The sequence below is a fragment of the Callithrix jacchus genome, chromosome 4 (assembly GCF_049354715.1).
Source record: "Callithrix jacchus isolate 240 chromosome 4, calJac240_pri, whole genome shotgun sequence".
NCBI lineage: Eukaryota > Metazoa > Chordata > Mammalia > Primates > Cebidae > Callithrix > Callithrix jacchus.
The window spans coordinates 133,002,713-133,027,488 of NC_133505.1; the positions used below are offsets into that span (position 1 = coordinate 133,002,713).

Consider the following 24,776-nt stretch of genomic DNA (forward strand, 5'->3'; position numbering starts at 1 on the left):
TTGAATAATTTCAGAATTAAAGCACAGCTGTAGAATGAACAGGGCCTTCTGAGGTAATAAAACTAGAACAAGGTCAAATAACCATAATGCATTGTTTTCCCAAGATTCAAGGAGAATCTTTTCAGCAGATAATAGGAACTTTAGCTTTTTTCCCTGGTAAAGTGTTTTGTCACCATTTTCAAAATAATGATAACATATCATATGTTTTCATCTTGCATAAATCTTTCTTTTGGATTGTATGAGATGTATGGTTGCCCATCCATATTTGAATGACATCACAATGACATCTAGTGGCTGTAGAAATTTTTTCTTTTAATCTCCAAAAAGTACATCTTCAAGTATAGAAAGATCTTTCTAAGCTGGAAATAAGAAAGGAGAATGAACCATCATAAGTTAAGTTATTCTCTTTTGAATCTATGTTGCTTTTGAACCTGAGTATTTGCCTCTCTCTTCTACTTTTGTTCCATTCTAAACAGAAGCAAAAATAAAATGCAGAAAACATTGACACTTAATTGAAATTGACGTATTGATGTCCAGTGTGACACTTCAGGGACTCTTTTGAGTCTGCAGAAATGAGATGTTTGAAACAAAAGTGTTGCCAAATATTCAATAGTAGTTTGTAGTTAAGAAGCTAAGATCCGCATCCATATGATTTAGACAATTTTAATAAGAAAACCAGGTCAAAGTTAACTTTTGTGTCTTTGTTTTACGTAGACAATGAACAACAGGAAAATGCTGGTGATGGTGAAAGATGTTATCTGTGGTGGATGCTGGTGGTGGTGTGTAACATGAGGTTTTTTGGGGGTGGGACAGGGAATATAGCATTTTGCAATTAAGAAAACATAGGAAGCATTCACAGAACACTGCTATTGATAAAAGGCAAAATGTATTTGGGGTATTGTTAAAATCACCCTGGCGAAATATGTATTTTAATATTTTATAATACATAACTAGATACATTCAGATTTTAAATATAACTCTGTTATGTATATATGTATATAACTAATACATTAATGTAAATAAAGAACAAATATAAATATATAATTATTAATATATAAATATAAATGTAGTTTAAATATAGATATAATTTCTAATATTATATATAATATAAATATAATGTATATAACTAATACATTTAGATTTTAACTTTAAATATCTAATACATTTAGATTTTATAGAAGAAAATTAGATAACTAATTAAAATTAAATAACTAATACATTTAGATTTTATAAAGGAAAATGACATTAAGATATTTTTTAACTTTTGAAGAAATTTTGTATTAAAAGTTCTTTTGGATCTTTTTACTTTTTACGGTGTGGTGAATAGGACTTAGATTCTTTCTTAATCTACTGACATCTGTGAGTAGATTTGACATTGTAGTTTTTTATCCTCTATGAAAGACTGACCAAATAAGATATTCTCTAAACTTTGATATAATTTAAGAACAAATAGCACTTCATTTTGTTAGGTTCTTATCCTGAAGACCACACACAGAAAAGCCGAATTCCATTTATTTTATAATTTTAGAGAGGCAATCACAACATATTTGAATATATGGTTTTAGACCACTAAGAACACTTATTCAGCTAGTATCAATGGAATGTGGGGATTTAGAGTTCATAGTGAAAGTAATTGGGTATGTTCTCATAATCTGGAAACATTTGAAGAATGGATTAGGACCTATAGTATATGCACCTATGTGAACATGAATAATTTGTGGAAAAGGGAATTAAGACCTCACAGTTAGCCTCAATACTTAGTTCTCCACTTTGTGGCAATTCTTCAGCTTGAGCTGGAGGATAGACCATTGTCATCTGGGGAAAAGATCAATCCAGATCCGTACCACTGTTTGGGGTGCTGTGCTCATGTATTGCATTTTTGGAGGCAGTTGTTTTTCTGTTCTTTTGTTGGATAGTCATGGGTTGGGTCATTTGACTAGATGGTGGCTGTGTAACAGAATTTAAGATTCTGAAAGTTATGCATTTGAGCTCTGCATCAAAAACAAAGACTAAGAGAAGAATCATTATCAGAGTTTGCAGCCCTCATCTAAGCCAGGATTCAAGAACCCTAATTACCCCTCAAAGCCAGATCCTATTCCCAATCTCTAAGTACCTCTAGTACCTCTAGCACCTGATAGAAGGGTATGGGCAAATTATCTAATTTCATATTTTATTTGTTTGTTTCCTGAATCTGCTTAGTAATAGCAGAGATCCCAGAAAGGTTTGTAGAAGTAAAAGACAATACATATCTAACAGCTTTATTTTGAACTACTGCTTGTTCAATTTCATGTACATCTCGGGCAAGCAGTTTTATGGCTTATAGATATTGTGTAGTTCTGCTAGTCAATAGTATGTAGGATTCTTCTCACTCCTGGAGTCTTTTATAGAGGATAAAAAAGAAATGCCTGGGGAAGAAGAGAGCTTTTTGGAATTCTCTTTCAGGAGTTAAAATTTGTACCCTCCATATCTATAAAAATACAAAAAAAATTATTTGGCAGTAAAAAAAAATTGGACTTCAATTGAGGCCAAATTTTTTCCTTTCCTTCTGTAGTTATATAGATAAGTAGATAAATCCAGACTGGAAAACACTCTGTATGCATTGGAAACCCAGTGACTGTGTAAGAAGAAGAGAATAAGCATTAGCTTCTTATATGACAAACTAAGTTGCTTTCTCAAGTTAACTTGATTTTATCAGACTATTGGTATAGTATGTCAAAAAGCAGTGGAGTTTTTCTCTCAACTTTGTCCTTGCTTTTCAGGTATTTGAAAACTGAAGAGTGGAGAATATGTTCAGGCAGGAAACAAGAGGATTCTTTTAGAAATAAGAGGTAGAAGGTAAGTAGGAAACTGAGCAAGTTGAAAGAAATTTAAATATATGTAAACCAATGTTTTAGTCAGATAGTTTAAGAAAATGTAAAGTAGCTTTTAGCCAAACCCCTTTTTTGTGAAAAAGCATAAAATACTAGTGGCAAGTTTTAGTCTTAAGTTTCAACCTTGTCTTTATTATGGGGGTTGTGAGAGAGGGGAATGGATGAATTTAAATAAAATTTGCATGGAGCATGATGATGATTAATTTATTCTAATCCTTTGCTGTTTTGGAGGTATGCCTTTATATATACATAATAAATATGTTTTATTTATTCTGTTTTATATCAAAGAGTATATAATTTTGAAGATGACTAGTGAAGCGGCCGTTTTAGTTGCAGTTATTTTCTCTGAATCCATTGGAAAACATTTTAATAGATTTTCTTCCAAGATAGGCAAGCACTCGTAGGAGCAAAGCAAAGTGCTGGTATGCAATTTCAGAAATTTGTTGACTACATGTTCCCATATGTGTTCCAGGAAATTCACATTTGGATTTCAGTACAATTCAGAGTTATGGTAGCGCTGTCCAAGACTTTTTTGGATGGCAGTTTGCTTGATACCAACACGAGGCTTGCCAAACTCAGCAGGCCAAATCCTAGTTTTGGAATATGTGGGAGCTGAGAGATCAGCAGTTAAATGATGAAGGCTGTATCACTTTCAGTCCTCTAAGGAAACAAATTCTACCTAATGGTCTAAAGGTCATTTTGAATATAACCAATAATCTTTTAAAAATAAAATGTCTCTTTGTGGCTTATCATAGTACATATAACATTTAATAATAAAAATGTACTCTATTACATTTCTTCTTGTGAATACTGTCTGCAATGTTTCAGCTTTTCAGACTTAAAACTATAGCTGGCTAGACATGTACAATTATGCTTACCTTTGGAAATGATAACACACTAGTATTCATTGTGTGTATGAACAACAAGTTACAAATTCATCTTATAGCTACTCTCTTTCAAAACTGCCTTAGTTTATGTGAACAGACTGGCATTAGACTCATTGAATATAGACCTTCACATCTTCTAGTAAAAGATTGCTATTAACTTGGCAAAAAAAAATGGTGTGTTAAAATTACAATATGCATAATAAAATAAGAAATTATAACTCACAGTTGACCGGCCTGTTTCTGTTCCTGAGAATAAGCTATAAAATATAGGTTCTGGAGGAAACATCAAAGATTCATGATCAAGTGCCCAGGGTTTATTTAGCAAAGTTAGAGTCAAATCATTCAAAGTGAATTGCTGTCTATTCTATTCCTGTTTCTAAAGATCCAGATTATATGCTCTTTCTTCCTTGTCTGTTTCAATGTCTAACCACATAATGAAAAATTATACAATAACTCTAATTATGGCTCCTCCTGCTAAGGTTTAAAACTATTCCTTCTAATGTTTTAAAAATCTTTCATTTTGTCATGATGTAGAACAATTGGTTGACATTCTCCTTGTAATAGTCTTCCACTCTTAAGAGAGTAGGTAAAACATCCACATCTTTGTCTTCAGACGTCCACCTCTTTAATGGTATGTTGTAATAATTGTTTTTACTCTGTTTAGTGGTTCTTTCTTGGCCTCTGGAAATTTCATTTTAATAACTCTTTCAAAAGTGGGAAAATAAAATTTTATAATATTCTTGAACAAAAATGTGAAAAAAGGCAGGTACATTATTTTCTGTTCTCTTATATACATAAGTCTGTACATTTATGGTTATATTATGCTTACTTTTTTCTATTAATAGGCTATTTAGCCTCTCAGCCATTGTGATTGATATATCTTTTGTTTTTTCTGCCTTTCTGGTGCTCTACTAGACTTCATCCATCTTATATCTGTTTATATAGAGGGAGAAATTCTGGACGCGTTAGTAAAACTATGTGACTTATCAGTCTCCTATGTCTGTTGTAAAACTTAGGTAATTTAAGGCCCATATCCTGCTGTTTAAGTAAAAGCATGAATTTAGCGTCTTTGTAAATCCTGCAATCCATGTTATTTATGTAATTAATTTTCTCAGATAACCATTTTTATTCCAATTTTACTACTTAAAAATATTAAATCAGAGGCTGAGTTACTTGCCCACTTGTCTTATTAGATAGAGACATCTGAAAACCTTTGGACCACAGCCCTTCCCACAAGACCATATTGCTAATATTTCACTTTGTGAAGATAAAGCCTTGGACTCTTAATGCTTCACTGTTTGTTTTTTAAAAAGTACTCTATCAAATGGAGTGCCAATTTTGGAGAAATAAATACTATACTACATTTTTAATGAGCTAAAAATCATGTCTCAATGCTATTATGCTATCATTAGAAGCTTGGCCTGTAAATGATTGTATACAATCAATTGAGATGATTCGTTTTGGGACCAACCTTATTATCCAGAGGTTAGTGTTCTGGGATCAGTGTGGGTATGAAGGTTGATAATGACATAAAAAAGATTTTCTGACAATGAAATCTCTGGGACTAGAGCTTATGATTATCAACTTGATGTGTTTTCTATATTTTTCTCCCAGCAATTACGTTTACTAGATAATCTAGGTGTAATCCTACCTAGAATCAGGCAGTGTGGTAATCACCTTTGAAAGACTTTTTAGTCTATGGTTTTGTAAAGCTGAGTAATTAAGGAAATGATAATTTTGACAAAATGCTTTTCAATCCACCCAAGTTATTTGTTTCCAGAATGTTAGTGTATGCTACATGACGATAAAAGAAAAGATCACAAATCTGTTAGTTGAGACTTCACTTCTTTTTTTTTTGAGACGGAGTTTCACTCTTGTTACCCAGGCTGGAATGCAATGGCGTGATCTTGGCTCACTGCAACCTCCGCCTCCTGGGTTCAGGCAATTCTCCAGCCTCAGCCTCCTGAATAGCTGGGATTACAGGCACGCACAACCATGCCCAGCTAATTTTTTGTATTTTTTTTTTTTAGTAGAGACGGGGTTTCACAATGTTGACCAGGATGGTCTCGATCTCTTGACCTCGTGATCCACCCGCCTCGGCCTCCCAAAGTGCTGGGATTACAGGCTTGAGCAACATCACTTCTATGAAATCTATATTATAGTGTCTTTTGAAGTCCCAGCTTTAGTGAGGACCGCAGACACAACTCTACTTATTAATATCACCCAGATATGGTATTTCCTTCTAAATATAAGACATTAATTGGCATTGCATGGAAATCTATTTTAAATACTTCCATGGTGTTGAGATGCAGTTTGGGGTTCGTGTTCCTGAAATACGAAGCACAATACCAAGGATGAAACTTTGAAAAATATTTTAGATCAATGACTTCACAAAAATTTTCACTTTCTTTTGGAATGTTTAAAACATTTATTTAAAAAAATATCTAATAATAACTTTCCTTTTCACCATGTGCCATTAGTCTAAATAAATAAAAATAAATCAGCTGAATTTTGTTTGCTAATAGAAATAAAAGAAAAATAGAACTTATAGATATGCCATCTGATTTCTTTTAGGCATATGGCCTACTTTCTTTCTGGCCCCAGATTAATATGTTAATTCACAAGGCTGTTATTTATTAAGATGTATGAATTGGTAGTTTACATTGGAGATTTAATATTCTAATGCCACATGATGCAAAGGTCTGTAATGAGCATTGAAACTTTTTTTTTAATTCATAGGATGTGAATTGCTAATTGGTAAACTATATTTAGTCAACCTGTATACGAGTCATTTAAAAGTTTTCATTGATTAGGCACAACAGAAGGAAGGCTGTAGACAGTGCTTTTTATATTAATGCCAAACTGAATGGCTCATTTCTTTTAGGCAAAGTTTTATAAACAAATATACTTAAAATTGCCTGGCATGAAGAAAAAGGAAGCTAAATTTGTCAGAAAATTAAAATATAAAGTAAAGCCAGTTTACACATGGATATTTCTCAAAATTAATCTTTCCATACCATACGTTCTTACATAAAGCAATCAGATATATCTGTATCATGCTCAATTTTTGACTGTGGCCCAGTTGAAATTGGTTTTCCACCAACTCTGCTGAAGGCCAAGGCCATGGCCCTTATAACTTAAGCCAAATCAGACAACATGCAGCCTCTTTGGCTCCTTGGTTGGTGGAAAGACTTTGTAATATTATAACCTCAGTTTGAGCAAAAATACAGCTTGAAATTAAAGTGTCTCCTGGATTTCTTCACCCAGTTTTGTCTACAAATGGAAATAAATTTATATACTTACTGAGTAATGGAGATATAATTTAATAAAGCATTTTTTAATGTTTCTAAGAATAAAAAAATTAATAATTGTGTGGAAGTTACCATAACAATTTTAAGCTCACTGACCTTTTATTTTTTTTTAATTATCAATTTTGGTTTTGTTCTACTTTCATTTTATTTCCATAGGGGACCTAGAGCCTGAAATGCACATTTTCTAAGTTGAGTGTTCAGTTTATAATGCTAATATTTCTGCAGGATCCAAAACAAAGTGAAATAAGTTTATAGTAGAAGGGTAGCTTTAGAAAACGTTATACTAATTGTCTCTATTTAAGCAGCTATATAGCACTGGAGTGTAGGCTTAGAAAACAGAATTTGAATTTAAAAACAATTTTATATAATGGATATTCATTAATTAATTGGAAAACCATGGGAGATTGACCTTCTTTTTTCTCCTGACAGAGACTTTTAAAATCTCCATGATTTTATGTTATTCTCTCATTATTAGTAATCACCCTGGAAGAAAATGTGATGTTAATGCCCAGTAAAATGTAGTCTCTCTCTCTCTTCCCTCTTCAGATAATCTCTTTGTATTTACTTTTCACATTTTATTTTATAAATTGCAAGTTAAATATCTTTCTTAAGGGCTTTTCTTATTATATAAACATAAATTGGGCTAAGTAAATTAAGAAACATATATGAAATATTTCATTTGGATATAAACCTTAAATAAGAATGTAGCTGAATGATATGTGACCGATTGAAAACTAAATAAAGTAAGGGCTCCAAATGACTAAGGTAAAGTATAGAAAGAGTCTTATCTGATCTCACATGACCAGAAAGAAATCTATTTGCTGATAGAAAAAAATAATCACATACTAACATCTGGACTTCATGTGGATACAGTGTTTGCTTAACAATTAGCAGCAGTGCCTGCTCAGCTACATTCCTACATCTGGGAACAAAACATCATAAGAACTAAAAATAAAGACAAGGAGAAAATAAAAATATTGCTTGCTGTAAAATAGCACAGTTACTCTACATTATAAATTAAAGGGATTTGTCACCCTCTTTGGGAGTAAAAACATACTTTTTGCAATAGATATATCCCAGATACTACCCACAGATGCCCTATAAACTGACATTTTGTTATATATTTAGGGGAAAATATTATAATTTTATATCATGACTAAATGAGTTAGGGCTTAAAGAATCATTAAAAATATTTTAAAGCATTTGCACACTGATGCACTTTAAATTGAATATAGCAATATCAATTGATAGAATAATTGCTTCCTTAAGACATAATACACAAGAACTGTTTAAACTGTATTACATACTTTGAAGAAAGAAGTCTAGATAGGTACAAAAGAGTATACGTTGGTAATTTATGGCTAGCAAAGGTATATATTTTTGTTATGCTTACAAGGAGAAAAATTATAGGCTATCGGCCACTCTGGATGATCTGCATTTTTTTCTCCTATTAAGAAGGGCAAAATAAATATTTACCTATGCCTAAGAACAATCAGATACTGGCAGTTTTCCTAGACTGTAATGCAGATTTGTATTCTCTGTTAAATTGTAGATTCTATGGAAGATACATTCTATAGTTTCTCTGAAGTATTGTATCATATGTACCACCTGTTTTCTGATGCTGCTTATCTTTTAATTGGCTGGAGAATAAGCCCATATGGTAAACACAAGCAGGGCCTGTAGCTCGTCGTAGGGATGAAAATATTCTCCAGAGATTTGAACTTTGCTTGTCAGATCCCTCTGGGCCCACTTGAAAAAGGTTGGTCATTATCTCTGACATTGGCCCAATAACCCTAGAGCAAGAAGGAAGCCTGAAAACTCTGATCTATCAGACTTGGTTATGCATGTAGGAGGGTGGCTCTGGGAGTTCTCAGGGTAAGAGGAGTTTTTTTTTTTCCCTCTTCCTGGATTTTAGCAATTATTTCTTTATTATATTGAAAAGTTTTCAGTCTATCAATCAATTGCAACTGTTCTAAACAACTGACCACTAATATTCGTACCAAATTGATTATTTGGCCACTTGCAGACAACTGTGGTTTATCAACACTAAGAAATTTTGAAATATACCTGCTTTAGGCCAGTGGAGCCAAAGATTTCTAACCACTCACTTTTGGCCTTCTTATACTTCAAGCCATTTCAGAATTCTGTCACCAAGATCATGGTGTTCCCCTGGCATCATTAAACTATTTGTTCTTCATACTTTCCATATCATATTCAAATCATTCACCCATACCTTCAAGTTCCTAACCTCTACCTTCATCTCTTTCCACACTTCCCTATTCTTCAGCTCAGTTTTCACAAATTTTATTTGTCCATTTGATTTCTTTGCCATTTTGATTGCAAACAGAATTATGAAATGTCTAAGTCAGATCATTTTTGATAGTCCACCTTTAATGAGCTGATGCATTTATCAACAGATCTACCTCTAGTAATTGAAAGTCTCTCAGTCTTCATTGCATCTATTTATATTTAAATGATTGTATATTATATGTATGGCTGCCTAGAAAAAAGGAAGAAGACTTTTAAAGAAGGGAATTCATTCATGGGTGAGAGCATGAATAAATACGTTTGTATAATTTCTTAAGCTCTAAAAGTAGCCACAGCAATATATAGTTTGTATAATTCCTTAAACTCTAAAAGTAGCCATAAGCAATGAACACTGAACTAAACAGAGAAAAAGACAGTACTTTCCATCTTAAAAAATAGGAATGTCAGAATCTGACTCTATTGTATTGCAAGTGCCACTGGGGGTTATTATTTTGTAAAAAATAATTTAGTAACATTTATGTTGTTTTTACCCTTTTTACAAGTAGTATCTAACACATTCTAAATATTCCTCAAAAGATGTTTTTTAATTTTAATAAATTTAAAGGTAATCTAGAATTAAACTATAGACCTAATTAAAGAAATAAATGCTAATGTATAGAGAACATGTCATAGATGGCTATAGAAGAATAAAGGATTATATCAAACAAATAGAACAAGTGTCTGCAAAATCAACTTATTTTCATAAAGGTCAGAATATACTGGGGCATTTAGCAGATATATGCCTTCTAAAAAGCCATCCTTCTGCTATATTTGGCATTAATTAGATAAATTAGAATATAGGGCCTAGTTTAATAACATTTTAATACAGGATTTGGAAAGACTGGGGAAGCCTAGTAAAGATGATAAAATGTATTCAGAAGGAATGGTATTCAGTCCATTTGAGGAGGGCTGGAAGTGTTAGCTGTGTTTGTGTTAGAGAGGGAAAACATAGGTTGCTTTTAAGTACTTTAGAACACAATGGAAGATATTTATTTACCTAGTAAGAATTTGACTCCCTTCTAACATAATTTTTGTACAATAGAAACTAGAAGACTAATGTCACACGTCTCAGAATTCTTTGCAGTACAGCAGATTCTGTTCATGGTCTACATGCTGCCAAGCAGATATACCCAATTAAGATTGGCAGGTGGAAGTGAGCAATAGTGGTTATGTGAAGAAGATCTGGTCAGCTGGCAATCCTGATAGTGGAGGCATTTAATTCTTTTATAGCTAGCAATGATCTAAATTTCTGGTAACCAGTCTCTGGTGTTTTAGGTGGTAAGCAGCAAGATGAGAGCTATTTAGCTGTCATGTGGATGCTAGACTAACCCATAAAATTTGGGCATTTTCCTTCTGTTCTTGACTCTGTAGTAACCAAACAGAATTTATTCTTCTCCCAGAGATTCTGTAAACTGCCTAACTTCTCCCCATCCCCTGCCACAATAATCCCCTTTCTTCTAAAACTAGGATAGTGGATTACTTTTCTTTTTTTAAAAAATGTTTTAAAATTTCAATAGGTTTTTGGGGAACAGGTGATGTTGTGTTACATGAATAAGTTTAGTGGTGATTTCTGAGATTTCAGTGCATCTGTCACCCAAGCAGTGTACACTGTGCCCAAAGTTTAGTCTTTTATTTCTCACCGCTCATCCACCATTTCCTCCAGGTACCTAAAGTCCTCTATATCATTCTCATGCCTTTGTGTCCTCATGGTTTAGCTTCCACTTATGAGTGAGAATATACAATGTGTGGTTTTTCATTCCTGAGTTATTTCATTTAGAATAATTGTCTCCAATTCCATCCAGGTTGTTGCGAATGCAATTATTTCGTTCCTTTTATGGCTCAGTAGTATTCCATGGTATATATATGCCATGTTTTCTTTATCCCCTCATTGACTGGTGGGCATTTGGACTGGTTCCATATCTTGGCAGCTGTGAATTGTGCTGCTATAAGCATGTATGTGCAAGTATCTTTTGCATATGATGACTTCTTTTCCTTGGGGAAGATACACTGCAGTGAGACTGCTGGATTAAATAGTAATTGTACTTTGACTTCTTTAGCAAATCTCCACACTTTTTTGTCATAGCGGTTGTAGTAGTTTACATTCACACCAACAGTGTAAAAGCGTACACTTTTTAACCACATCCATGCCAACATCTGTTTTTTTTTTTTATTTTTTGGTTATGGCCACTCTTGCAGGAGTAAGGTGGAATCACACTGTGGTTTTGATTTGCATTTCCCTGATCATTAGTGATGTTGAGCATTTTTTCACATGTTTGTTGGCCATTCATATATCTTCTTTTGAGAATTGTTTATTCATGATCATAGCCCTTTTTTGATGTGATTGTTCATTTTATTCTTGCTGATTTGTTTTAGTTCCTTGCAGATTCTGTATGTTAGTCCTTAAATAGATGGGACATAATTACACTAAAAAGCTTCTGCACAGCAAAAGAAATAATCAGCAGAGTAAACAGACAACCCACAGAGTGGGAGAAGATCTTCACAATCTATGAATTAGTTTGTATGTGAATAAGTTTTCTGCTTGCTACAGCTATTAGTCACATTTCTTTGTGATAATAACTAGTGAATATTTTTTTACATGCCACCATTTAAAATACTGTCTCACTTAATCTTTACATCTACTTCATGAGCCTCTAAGTTTCCCCCAAATGTCCAATGTTTACTCACAAAAAGACAGTCAAATCCAGGCCTCTCTTGACATGACCATATCTAAGAAGGATGGATAAAGAAAATGAGTTCAAATGTAAGTCAAAAAGAAGTCACGTTAGGTGTAAAAATATGCAGTTTAATAGAATAGTGATTGTGTCTACGGAATAAATTAGTGAACTCCAAGTTTTATCACTGAACATCCTTAAAATGGCAGGGTTGGTGCCAGGGAATCATTTGTTAGACCAAACCTCATTTGACATACTTTTTAGCATTTCAATTCTTTATTTTTTTATATAGAATTCCTAAATTTCTATTTGATCACTCTGATCTGATGTTATTGTCTTCATAATGATACTATAAGTTTACGACGATATGATTAGTTAACAGAATGGTGAGATTTTTATAGTCAGCTGTTTATTTTCTCTAAGAAACAGAACTACAAAATATTTGATATTTAATAGTAATTCCTTAACATCATTATATATCCAAAAAGTGTTAAAATTTTTTCAATTGCTTCATAATTTTTTTAAGACTTAGTTTTTTCAAATCGGAATTCAAAGTATATATATTGCAATTGTTTGACATGTTTCTTAAGTCTCTATTGAGTAAGCTTCCTTCACCCCCAATTCCCCCTTGCAGTTTATTTGTAGAAGAAACTGAGTAATGTTTCCAGAAGAATTCCCACAGTCTGGATTTTGCTTATTGCATTCCTGTAGAGTTATTCAATGTTTTATTCTTTTTTCTGTGTTTTCTGTAAGCTAACGGGATTTGGAAACTTTTTCAAATTCAGGTTTGATTTATTTTTGCATAGCAAAATTACTTCATATATGGTAATGTGTATTTTTATCAGGAGGCACATGTCTGGTTGTTTCTTTTAGATCCTTTATTTCATTAAGGACTGGTGATATTCTAATTCTATGTCTGAAGTTTGTTCTGTAGTAGAATATTCTGGGAGAGCTCCATAGGGCAATACTTCTTGAGTTCTTGTGTGTTCACAAAAAGTTCAACACTTTTATTTGTAGGTCACTCAGACTTCATATAAAGTCATTGGCTCACATTTTCTTTCCTTGAGACTCTCAAATGTATTAAGATATTTCATTGTCTTCTGTCATAAAGCATTGCTGTTAAAAAGCAGGACATCCCTCAGGTCTTTTTTGTCCTTTGTAAGTGACTTGGTCTTTTTGTTTAGTCACTGAAAGGATCTTTTTAATATTTTCTTAAAAGTCAGTTATACTAGAATATGTCTCACTGTGGTCTCTTCTGGTTAAATTTTTCTAGGTTATGGTTTGTTCTTTCTGTATACATGTAGCTTAACATATTTATTTATTTCGGAAAAGTTCTCCAGAATTTACATTTTGGTATGGATTATATTCTATTGCTTTATGTGTCTTCTTTGGAGACTTCTACTACATATGTGTTTGATTTTTGCTTGCCTTTTTCTATCTCTCATCACTGTCTTTTCAGTTGTTTTCCTATATTTACTTTTATATTTTACTTAAATTTCCCTTTTTTTTATATTCTGCTTTATAAGGCATTATCCATGTATCCAAATGCTTTTTTTCACTATTCAAATACATTTATTTGTTTTTGTATTCCTTTTAGTTTAGCCATCATTTCTGATATGAGTTTTTTTTATTTCTAAGTCTTTCTTGAGTTTTTTTCCCTTTCTTTACACATATTCCTTTTTTCCTTCAACTTACTTCTGTTTCTAATTTTTCTGATATTCTTTCATAGTTTCTATTATTTAAAAAAATCTTTCAGTTTATTTTGAAATATTAGGAAATATTTTTATCTGTTTTGTGGGATGTTTCCTGGAGGGCCTCTATTATCTACATGAATATTATTCTTTTTCCTTACAAAAATGTTATATGTGATCTGTCCACAATGCATTCCTCTTGCTGATTTTAAGTGAGAAGGGTTTTCTTGTATTCAGTGAAAAGGAGGGTCAGATGAGCCTTTCCCTCTTCGTGGCTCTGGATTTCTCCTCCATACTTCTATTCTGAAGCTCCTCTTTTCTTTGCCCTTAATGTCTCCACCCTGCTTCTACTTAGATTTTCTTCCAAGGCATTTCTTTTTTGCTTGAGCATTTGTTTTGAAAGGAGACGTTCAAAACAAATTATGTTGGTCAAGACTCCCCTGCATCATCTTTCTGTTCTATGCTCCCTTGAACTCACTCATGAATCATAGCCTTCAAATGCCTTCAAATAGACTCAATGAGCTTTCATCACTAGTGAGGACACGTTATGTTGATGGTAAATATCTGTTAGAAATTTGGCTTCTGGATCTCAAACTCAACAGAAGTGCTTTTCTCTTCTCTCTTCTTTCTCCCGTACAGGTGCTGATTCCATGTGGACCTGATATCAGGTCAAGTTTTGATATTGCAGGAACACCCTTTTTGTGAATACGGCTATAGATGTTGACAATAAAATTGTGTATTGTCATTCTAGCTTCTTTGTTTTCACTGAAGGTTTGGAAAGATTAGAATATCAGGCCAGTATAGCCTATACTATCCTGCTAGAAACCAGTTATCAGTTTATTCTTAATCTTATTTTATAACTGTAAGAGGATTTGCACTCTTTTCCATGAAGAGTTAATTAACAATCATTTTGTATATTTGGGGCTAGAAGTTTATAAATTTAACTATATGCTTTTTTGAGGTGTTTTCCATTGTTATATCCTACCATATAATTTAGTCATTTTAGAAAGGCAGTTACCTAAATAAATTTTTAACTAATAGAAAGTGTGCTCTTTGTAAATGTATATGTATGCACACAAATTTACAATATATAATACATGTCTATACAGTATATATATTAATCAAAACATAACAGAAATTGATTTAGTTTACAAATTAAAGAGTTTCTTTAAATTAAAAAAGTGAATTCGTTTTGCTTATAAAAGACTAAAATTGGAATGTATTCCTATTTTAATTGTTTTGCTTTTATCCTAAATGTTTTCTTCTCACCTAGTAAAAAGGGAAGGAATGTTTTGCCAAACTCGAGACCCATTTGGATCTGTGGTTTCTAAACTTCAAGCCCAAACTGAACACTTTGGAGTTTAACCTTGTTTGTTTTTAGCTAAAATGGCTTCCTATTTCTAAGAAAGGATAAAAAAAAATTCCAAAAGTCAATTGAAATGATCACAAGTCTTTTATAGCTGGTTTTATAAATTCAGAAAAGGGGTAGTAAACGGAGACAAATGTCCTTGGGAAAAAGGCGGCTAGGACTTGGCCAAAGAGTGTTTGAAAAATGCTGTTGCTGGAGATATACAATGAACCCAAAATAAGTGCAGTTTTTGTGTTTTTCCTTATAATTTTGTTGTACTTATTCCCACAGCCAACTTCAAATGACCCCCTCCCTGCGCACCCCCCAAGAAAAAAAAAAAAAACAGTGCAGCTGAAAAGTTTGCTTAAACTTCTTAATACTTTTAATCCTTACTTGTTATAATTTGATTACTGAGACAGATTTTCTCTGTGGGCCTCCTATTAAGTCACTTTCAAGTTGAAACAAACCAGAAATCCTTTTAAATAACAGAGCTAGTATTCACTTTAAGCTGCTCAAAATTTATACAGAAACTGTAGAATGTCTCTTCTAAAGTGCTGTAAATATGCCTAGAGGCTACTGTGATGGGTTTATCCTTCCAACCTAACCAAAAATAAAATGAGTAAATGAAGGTACTTGATGTTCTGGGTTATAAAGTAGAGGACAATGTTACTCAGGCTTATATCTGATTTTATTTATTTCCATGTTATTAGATATCAACACAGATAAAGTTACTTCAAATTAACATTGTAGGTAGTTTTTTCTCTATGCACTCAATAGTATAATTCTGTTTGGTTTGATATTGTCATGATCTGGTCCAAAACAATCTTTATATTATATATTTTAACATAAAAAATAAACTCTTTAATCTTGTTTAAATGATTTTTTCCCCTCTATTTTGGGGTAGTTTCAGAATATCCAGGTATGATACAGATCTTATGCCTCTAAGAAGCTATTTTAAATTATTCACCTGGAAGGAGTAACCCAAACTAGAAAATGTGTAACAGCTGAGGCCTACCAGCTGTTATGAGGGGGTGCATGTGGAGTGGAAAGAACAATAAGTACTGTAATTCTCAACTTTTTGTGTGCATAGACATTTCCAGGGGCTGGAAATAAATGCAAGGACTTAGCTCCAGAGATTAGATTTAGATTAAGCTTAGAATAATGCCCAAGAATCTGCATTTTACACATGTAATACTGCAAGTTGTCTTCAGACCTTAATTTGATAAATAACTTTATTAGAATTTTAGATGCCAGGTGAAAAAAATCTAAGCACAATTTTGAGCTTTAGTAGTCAAGAGAGGATTGTTTTTTGAAAAAGAAAATTATCAGTTCTCTGAACAGTGGCAAATAAATAGTTGGGATAAATAGAAGCAAAAATTATGAAAATGACAGGTAGCTTGATGATTGAAGAAGACTGATTAAATAGAGAATGGAAGTATGTATAGTAAACAACAAGGAACTTAACGCTAATTTCACATGAAACGCAATGAGGAATTTGTAGATATTACTATTGAAATAGATACAATGTTTTAAATGTCCATGTCCACTTCACTCACCTCTTTCAGATATGAGGTCAGACCAGTCACTACAATATCAAATTGGGCCTTTGTCCTGAGCAGCTTGTTCTGACTGCTTTATACTTTATGTTTCTGATTTCCTGGCTTGCCACTCCAAAACTCATTTCTCTACTGACTGCTCTGGCTACATTGCCATACATTGCCTTGGTCAGATCTTGCTTCCTTTCTCCACCACTCCTGAACCAAGTAATATGTTGAAGAGCCAGGCTTCCTGGAACTGGAGTCAAGGTTGGTCCTGTTCCTGTGTGTTTACAACAACCTCTTACCTTTACTTACTGTTCCACTTCTTGTATTGCTCTTCCTGGTATTGACTGAAGGAAAACTTTGCCTTCATGAATATGTATTATTTGTTGCCTGTTCCAGGGTCAGCCTCCTATAGCCAGGCGAGTCTCTACTGAAAGTTATGGTCCTCAAATTTTTATGTTCACTATAATTATCAGCAGAATATGTTAAAAATAAGAGCGTTCAGACTAGCAGTTATGGAGAGCAATAGAGATTAGTGTTACCCAAAGTGTCATCCTTAGACAGCATCATTTGGGAGCCTGGTAGAAATAGAAATTCTTGGATTTCACCCAAGACTTACTGAATCAGGATTGCTGGGGGTGAAGCCCAGCAATCTATGTTTTATCAAGATAACCCCCAACCTAACTTACTGATTCTGAGTGATACCAGTGCCGGCATCTGGTACTTAATATGTAGTCTGATCTCAGACCTACTGAAACAGAACCTGTATTTTAAGCACATATGCGGGCTTTCAAAAGTACTGGCTGTATAAGTGTGTTTTTAATAAGTTGCTTCCATGTATTTACGCATCAGAAAGTTGGAGAACATGTGCACTAACACATGTTCTACAATCAAATGTGGGGCAGTACTGTTCAGTCTCAGCTTGATGTTTCTTGAAACATTTTCTGTTTACATTATATTTATCCTAGTGCCCCATGGTTTATAGCACCAACTCTGGGTAATATCCATGTTTCAGAGCTGATCTGAGGCTTGAATACTTAATACCTTTAAAACCTGTTGAGATCTTCTGGTAAATCCTAGGGTCAAGGAAGCATCAATATATTTGAGGCTTTGCTGTCACCGGTACTGTAATAGGTTTTTTTTTACCATGACATTCATATAACTCCCTGAAAAGTATAAATCCACTCTCAAATCAGGTTCTAAGACAAAAGAAATAAACCAAAAGAATAGAAATGAAACAACACTAAGCCTATGCCCACCTGTCTCCCCCTAAAGTAGGTTAAGAAACAACAAAGTGTTCATATATATTCTTCCATTATTCATTCATACTGAATATTCAGACTGAATATTCATTCAAACTGTCTTGCTGCTAACCAAGCACCAATGCTGTTAATGCTGTTTGCCATGTCTTATCTGCCATTACCATAAATTCCCAAGCATGAACTATAATTTCTGAATAATTGATGCCATGTTGTCTTAATACAAATATTTACCACTCAGTGGATGTAAAAAACAAACCTTCTTTGATCTCTTTTGAAGATATCTAAACCTTTCATTACATTTTCTTAAAAAGAGAAATTAGATCGAATATACTCCATTTCCACTGGGTGCTGTTTGGATGAGAAGACATATTCATTTCATTAGAGATGATATTAAAGTTATAACCCTTATCACACAATCTACCTTGTAATGTAATTACTTGTGCATGTATCTGTTTTCCCACTAAATTGTTAGCCTCTAGAGAACAAAGACTGGGACTTATTTATATTTGAAATCCCCACAGTGCCTAGTGGTGCCTTGCAAAGCCTTGATAAATATTTATAGAATGAAAAAAATCAATGATCTCCTTACTCCTTCCTAATACTGGAAATTGGTTCATTCTGTGTTCTCTACAGTGTATTGCTAACCAAACTTCTGTCTAACAAGTAAGATAACTCAGAGCTCAAACCTTAAGAAGCTACTTGACTGCTATCACAGAGACCAATTAATCCTTGAAGATATATCCATTTTCTCTGCTCTGTCAGAAGAGACTGTGGATTAGGTGAAACTAGTAAATAGCTTCACAAAGAAAATAACTAATGTTGATCTTACCACCAGTAAAAAACATAACCTTCTCAACTCTTAAAAGTAATGATCTAAAAACCTCATAATAATTTCCTATCCATCAAGCCCTCTATAAATATCCTTGCTCACAACATAGGGAATAAGACAGAAATACTGAAAAGAATTATTTCAACTAATCTACGGGAAAGGGTAAACTAAAAGAAAACAACCTTAGTTAAATAATAGGAAATTGAAGTTTTGTAGGTGAAAAACGATTGAATATTAACAGTTTCCTACAGTTCAACCTAATAGCTTTTTGAAGTTCCCAAGCACATTGTATATAAAATTTCCATAGTGCCCAGCAATGTCTTTCAAGTAAAAGTAGTTCTTTCAAGTAAAAGATTCCATTTCTGTCAGCTCCAGCTGTTCAGGAGATTCATGAGTTTTGTGAAACAAGGGTTTAAGGACACTGATAGTTAAAAGCTCTGTGGATTCTTTTTTAAAAATTGAGTTCTTTTATTCGTTTTCTAATAAAAAGGCTCAAGATAAGACCAACGGGAAATTAGGATATTTTACTATATCTTCTAAGTTGTAGTTGTTAAAACAATATGTCTTAAATCACTTTTGGCATTTGTTAAAATGTAAATTTGTAAGATGACTTAATCAGAATCTTGGGGTAAAGCTCTTGAAATCATAATTTTTACTAAGTATTAAAAATGAATCTTATCTTACCAAATCTACCAAAAAACACTGAATTTTGTAGCAACCTTCCTGTAGATGAGATAACTGAAGTCTGAAGACACTAAGTGATACATTCTGATGTCATACAACGGTTGGTTTTCTCATTCAGGCCTTTTTAGTAATAGTTCCATTTTTTCTTCTACCACATGAACTAAGCAGAAAAAGCTTTTAGACTTACTAATTTTTCAGATATCCTTTGCTTTGTTTTCCTTTTATTACATTTGTTACACTCTAAATGAAAATGAGAAACAACTCATGGAAAGCCGTGTTCACGTGGTTATTTTTCCTGTAAAAGCATGATTTTTTCACAGTATTATTCAACTGTTTACTGTTAGATTTACAGGATGTTAACCATTAATTTACATGATCCATTTTGTAGTTTTAGTGGCTGCATCTGACAATTGTCAAATTTATTTTTTCCCTATAGGTAAAGAGAAAAACTTATAGGTAAGTTTAGAAAATTAAAACTGCAACATTTAACCTAGAGAGTTTTAATGGTGAATTTCCATTTTTTGGTGAATGGTGAGTGAATATTATCATGTTATTTGAACTTCAGAAAAATGAATGGAGATATATCAAAAACACTTTACAAAGCTGCCAGTATTCTATGTAACCCATAATAAAAAGAAGGAAAACATGGAACCAATTATACTTACAAGTATATATGCAAGATTTCTAATTGACATATTAGTAATTCTGTTTCAGCAAACATGAAGGGAATAATGGATCAACTTTGAATGGGATTAATATTAGGAGTATAATCAAAGTTAAATGTTGGAAATTTTTCTACATACTTATTTATTTTAAAATTTAATGGATTCTGCTTTGGGGCACAATAGAGTAAGCACACCCCGCCTGTCTCTCCCACTGATTGCAACTATAAAACTTGGACAGAAAGCATGGAAAATGATTGAGTACTCAGGAGGAAATATTACCAAGCAGAGTAGGGAAGAAGACTAGAATTCAAAATACCAACAAATAGACTACAGGTTTATTATTTTTCTCCCATTGGTGTTCTCTGGCCTGAATGTATATCCTGAAACCTGGATGTGGGCACATGTGTGGACAGAGAGGTGTCTATGAAAAGTGCTCTAGTTCCAGCTTGAGAAAAAGGAAATTAGACTTCTTTATCTCAGAAAGAGAATATAAAATTCTTGAGTTATCATTTCTCTATTTTCCTGCACACTAATCCCCAATCAAGTTTGTAGGATGGAGAAAAAAGCTTCAGAGGGAACCTGCAGGAAAATAAATTTGGGGGAGAGAAAACTTCTTCTGATCAGCGGAGGCGTGACCTCTAAGATGGTGGGATAAACACCCCCCTCCCCTGACCATCCCCCAGACACATAGTCATTAGATTCTCCAAGGCCAAAATGAAGGAAGAAATGTTAAAGACAGGTAGAGAGAAAGGGCAGGTAACCTACAAAGGGAACCCCCTTCATGTTAACCGTAGACCTTTCAGCAGAAACCCTGTAAGTTGAAGGAGATTGAGAACCTATGTTCAGCATTCTTAAAAAAAGAAATTTCATTCAAGAATTTTGTATCCAGCCAAACTAAGCTTCACAGGAGAAGAAGAAATAAGATCTTTTTTAGACAAGCTAGTGCCAAAGGAATTTTCTACCACTATACCTGCCTTGCAAGATGTCCTTAAGGGAGTGCTAAATATGGAACAGAAAGACTCTTACTGGTCACCACAAAAACACACTTAAGTACATGGACCAGTGACACTATAAAGTAACCACACAAATAAGTCTGCATAGTAACCAAGTACCAATATGAGGACAGGATCAAATCTGGACATATTAATATCAGGCTTGAATATAAATGGGCTAAATGCCTTAATTAAAAAGGCACGTATTGGAAGGCTGAATAAAGAAGCAAGACCTGATGGTATCCTGTCTTCAAGCAATCCATCTCACATGCAATGACACTCATAGGCTCAGAGTAAAAGGGTGGAGAAAAATCTACCAGGCAACCAGAAAACAGAGAAAAGCAAGTGTTGCTGTTCTTTTTTTTTTTTGAGACGGAGTTTCGCTCTTTTACCCAGGCTGGAGTGCAATGGCGCGATCTCGGCTCACCACAACCTCCGCCTCCTGGGTTCAGGCAATTCTCCTCCTTCAGCCTCCTGAGTAGCTGGGATTACAGGCACGCACCACCATGCCCAGCTAATTTTTTGTATTTTTAGTAGAGACAGGGTTTCACCATGTTGACCAGGATGGTCTCGATCTCTTGACCTCGTGATCCACCTGCTTCAGCCTCCCAAAGTGCTGGGATTACAGGCTTGAGCCACCGCACCCAGCCGTGTTGCTGTTCTAACTTCAGAGAAAACAGACTTTAAACCAACAAAGATTAAAAAAACAAATTAAAAAAAAACACAAACACACAAACAAAGAAGGGTATTATATAATGATAAAGAGTTTGATTCAACAAGAAGACCTAACTATCCGAAATTTACATGCATGAACATAGGAGTACCTAAATTCATAAAGCAAGCTCTTAGATCCTGACAAATAAATTTAGATAACCACACAATGATAGTGGGAGACTTCAACACCTGACTGACAGTATTAAGTAGATTATCAAAGTAGAAAACTAACATAGATATTTGGGACCAGAACTTGAAATCTGAGCAGGTGAGCCTAATAGACATCTATAGAACTCTTTACTGAAAACCAGCAGAATATAGATTATTCTCATGTGCACATGGCACATAACTCTAAAATTGACAGATGATCAGCCATAAAACAATCCTCAGCAAATTCAAAATTACTAAAATCATGCCAAACACATTCTCAGACCACAGGTCAATAAAAATAGAAATTTATACTAAGAAAATTACTCAAAACCTTAGAATTGCATGTAAATTGAATAATCTACTTCTGAATGACTTTTGAGTAAACAATGAAATTAAGACAGAAATCAAGAAATTCTTTGAGATTAATTAGAAAAAAATACAGTGTACCAGAATCTCTGGGACATGGCTAAAGCAATGTTAATAGGGCAGTTTATAGCACTATTTACCTACATCAAAAAAGTTAGAAGGGTATCTAATTAATAACCTATCATCACACCCAGAGGAATGAGAGAAACAAGAATAAACTAATCCCAAACCCAGCAGAAGAAAATAAATAACCAGAATCAGAGCTAAACTGAAGGAAATTGAGACACAAAAAAACATACAAAAGTTCAATGAATCCGTGAGTTGGTTTTTGATAGAATAAATAAGATTAATAGACCACTAGCTAGACAAATAAAAGAAGAAGATCCAAATAAACACACTTGGAAATGACAAAGAGGCCATTAGTACTGACCCCACAGGAAAAAAAAACACCCTCAAAAAGTACTATGAACACCTCTAGGCTCCTAGGCATACACATTTGAAAAACCTAGAAGAAATGATAAATTCCTCAAAAGATACAATCTCCCAAGATTAAACCAGGAAGAAATTGAATCCCTGAACAGACCAATAATGAGTTCAAAAACTGAATCAGTAGTTAAGACGTCTACTGACTGGCTACTTACAGGGAGACCTGGCAAGATGGCTGAATAGGAACAGCTCTAATCTGCAGCTCCCAGTGAGATCAACGCAAAAGATGGGTAATTTCTGCATTTCCTACTGATAAACCTGGTTTATCTCATTGGGACTGGTTAGACCATGGAGGGTGAGCTGAAGCAGGGTGGGGTGTCCCCTCACTAGGGAACTGCGAGGGGTTGGGGAGCTTTCTCTCCCAGTCAAGGGAAGCCACCAGGGACTGTGCTGTAAAGAATAGTGCATCCCGGCTCAGATACTATGCTTTTCTCACAGTCTTCACAACCCACAGATTAGGAGACTCCCCAGGGTGCCTACGCCACCATGGCCCTAGGTTTCAAGCATGACACTGGGCTGCTGTTTGGGCAGACAGGGAACTAGCTGCAGGAGTTTTTTTTTCTCATAACCCAGTGGCACCTGGAATGCCAGTGAGACGGAACCGTTCACTCTCAGGAAAGGGGCTGAAGCCAGGGAACCAAGTGGTCTAGCCCATGGGTCCTACCTCCATGGAGCCCAGCAAGCTAAGATCCACTGGATTGAAATTATGGCTGCTAGCACAGCAGTCTGAAATTGACCTGGGATGCACAAGCTTGGTGGGGGGAGGGGCATCACCATTACTGAGGCTTGAGTAGGAGGTTTTCCCCTCATGGTATAAACAAAGCCACAGGGAATTTCCAACTGGGTGGAGCCCTCCACAGCTCAGCAAAGCCACTGTAGCCAGACTGTCTCTCTAGGCTCCTTCCCCCTGGCAGGGCATCTCTGGAAAAGAAAAAAAAACAGCACCAGTTTGCTTATAGATCAAACACCCATTTACCTGGGACAGAGCACCTGGGGGAAGGGGCAACTATGAACTCAGCTTCAGCAGACTTAAATATCCTGCCTGCCAGCTCAGTGCAGCAGATCTCCCAGCACAGCACTTGAGCTCTGCTAAGGGTCAGACTGCCTCTGACATTCTGTTGGTTCCCAATCCCTGTGTCTCCTGACTGGCAAACACCTCCCAGCAGGGGCCAATAGACATCTCATGCAATTCTAGTCTCTGATAAAATAGACTATAAATCAACAAACATAAAATTAAACAAAGAAGGGCATTACATAATGGTAAAGGGATCAATGCAACAAGAAGAGCTAACCTAAATACATATGCACCAATACAGGGCACCGAGATTCATAAAGCAAGTTCCTAGAGACATGTCAAGAGGCTTACATTCCCACACAATAATAGCAGGAGATTATAACACCCCACTGTCAATATTAGATCAATGAGACAGAAAATTAACAAGGATATTCAGGACTTGAACTCAGCTTTAGACCAAGTGGACCTAATAGACATCTGTGGAACTTTCCAGCCCAAATCAACAAATATGTTCTTCCCAGCACCACATTGCACTGATTCAAAAATTGACCACAAAATGGAAGTAAAACACTCCTCAGAAAATGCAAAAGAATGAAAATAATAACAAACAGTCTCTCAGACCACAGTCTGATCAAATTAAAAATCAGGATTAAGAAATTCAATTAAAGTCGCACAACTACATGCAAACTGAACAGTCTGCTCCTGAATGACTACTGGGTAAATAATGAAATGAAGGCAGAAATAAATAGTCTTTAAAACTAATGCAAACAAAGACACAAGTAACAGAATCTCTGGGACACAGATAAAGCAGTGTTTACAGGGACATTAATAGCACTGAATGCCCACAAGAGAAAGCAGGAAAGGTCTAAAACTGACTCTCTAACATCACAATTAAAAGAACTAGAGAAGCAAGAGCAAACAAATTCAAAAGCTAGCAGAAGACAAGAAATAGCTAGGATCAGAGCAGAACTGAAGGAAATAGAGAC

At 34.4% G+C, this 24,776-nt stretch overlaps 1 long non-coding RNA gene across 1 annotated transcript in view; it reads left to right on the forward strand.

Moving 5' to 3' along the window:
• Positions 1–2,576: 2,576 nt before the first annotated feature.
• LOC144582353 (uncharacterized) overlaps positions 2,577–24,776 on the forward strand; it is a 124,645-nt gene continuing 102,445 nt past the window's right edge. The window contains exon 1 of the long non-coding RNA XR_013534910.1: positions 2,577–2,835. This is a non-coding gene — a long non-coding RNA (uncharacterized LOC144582353). The remainder of the gene's footprint in view (positions 2,836–24,776) is intronic.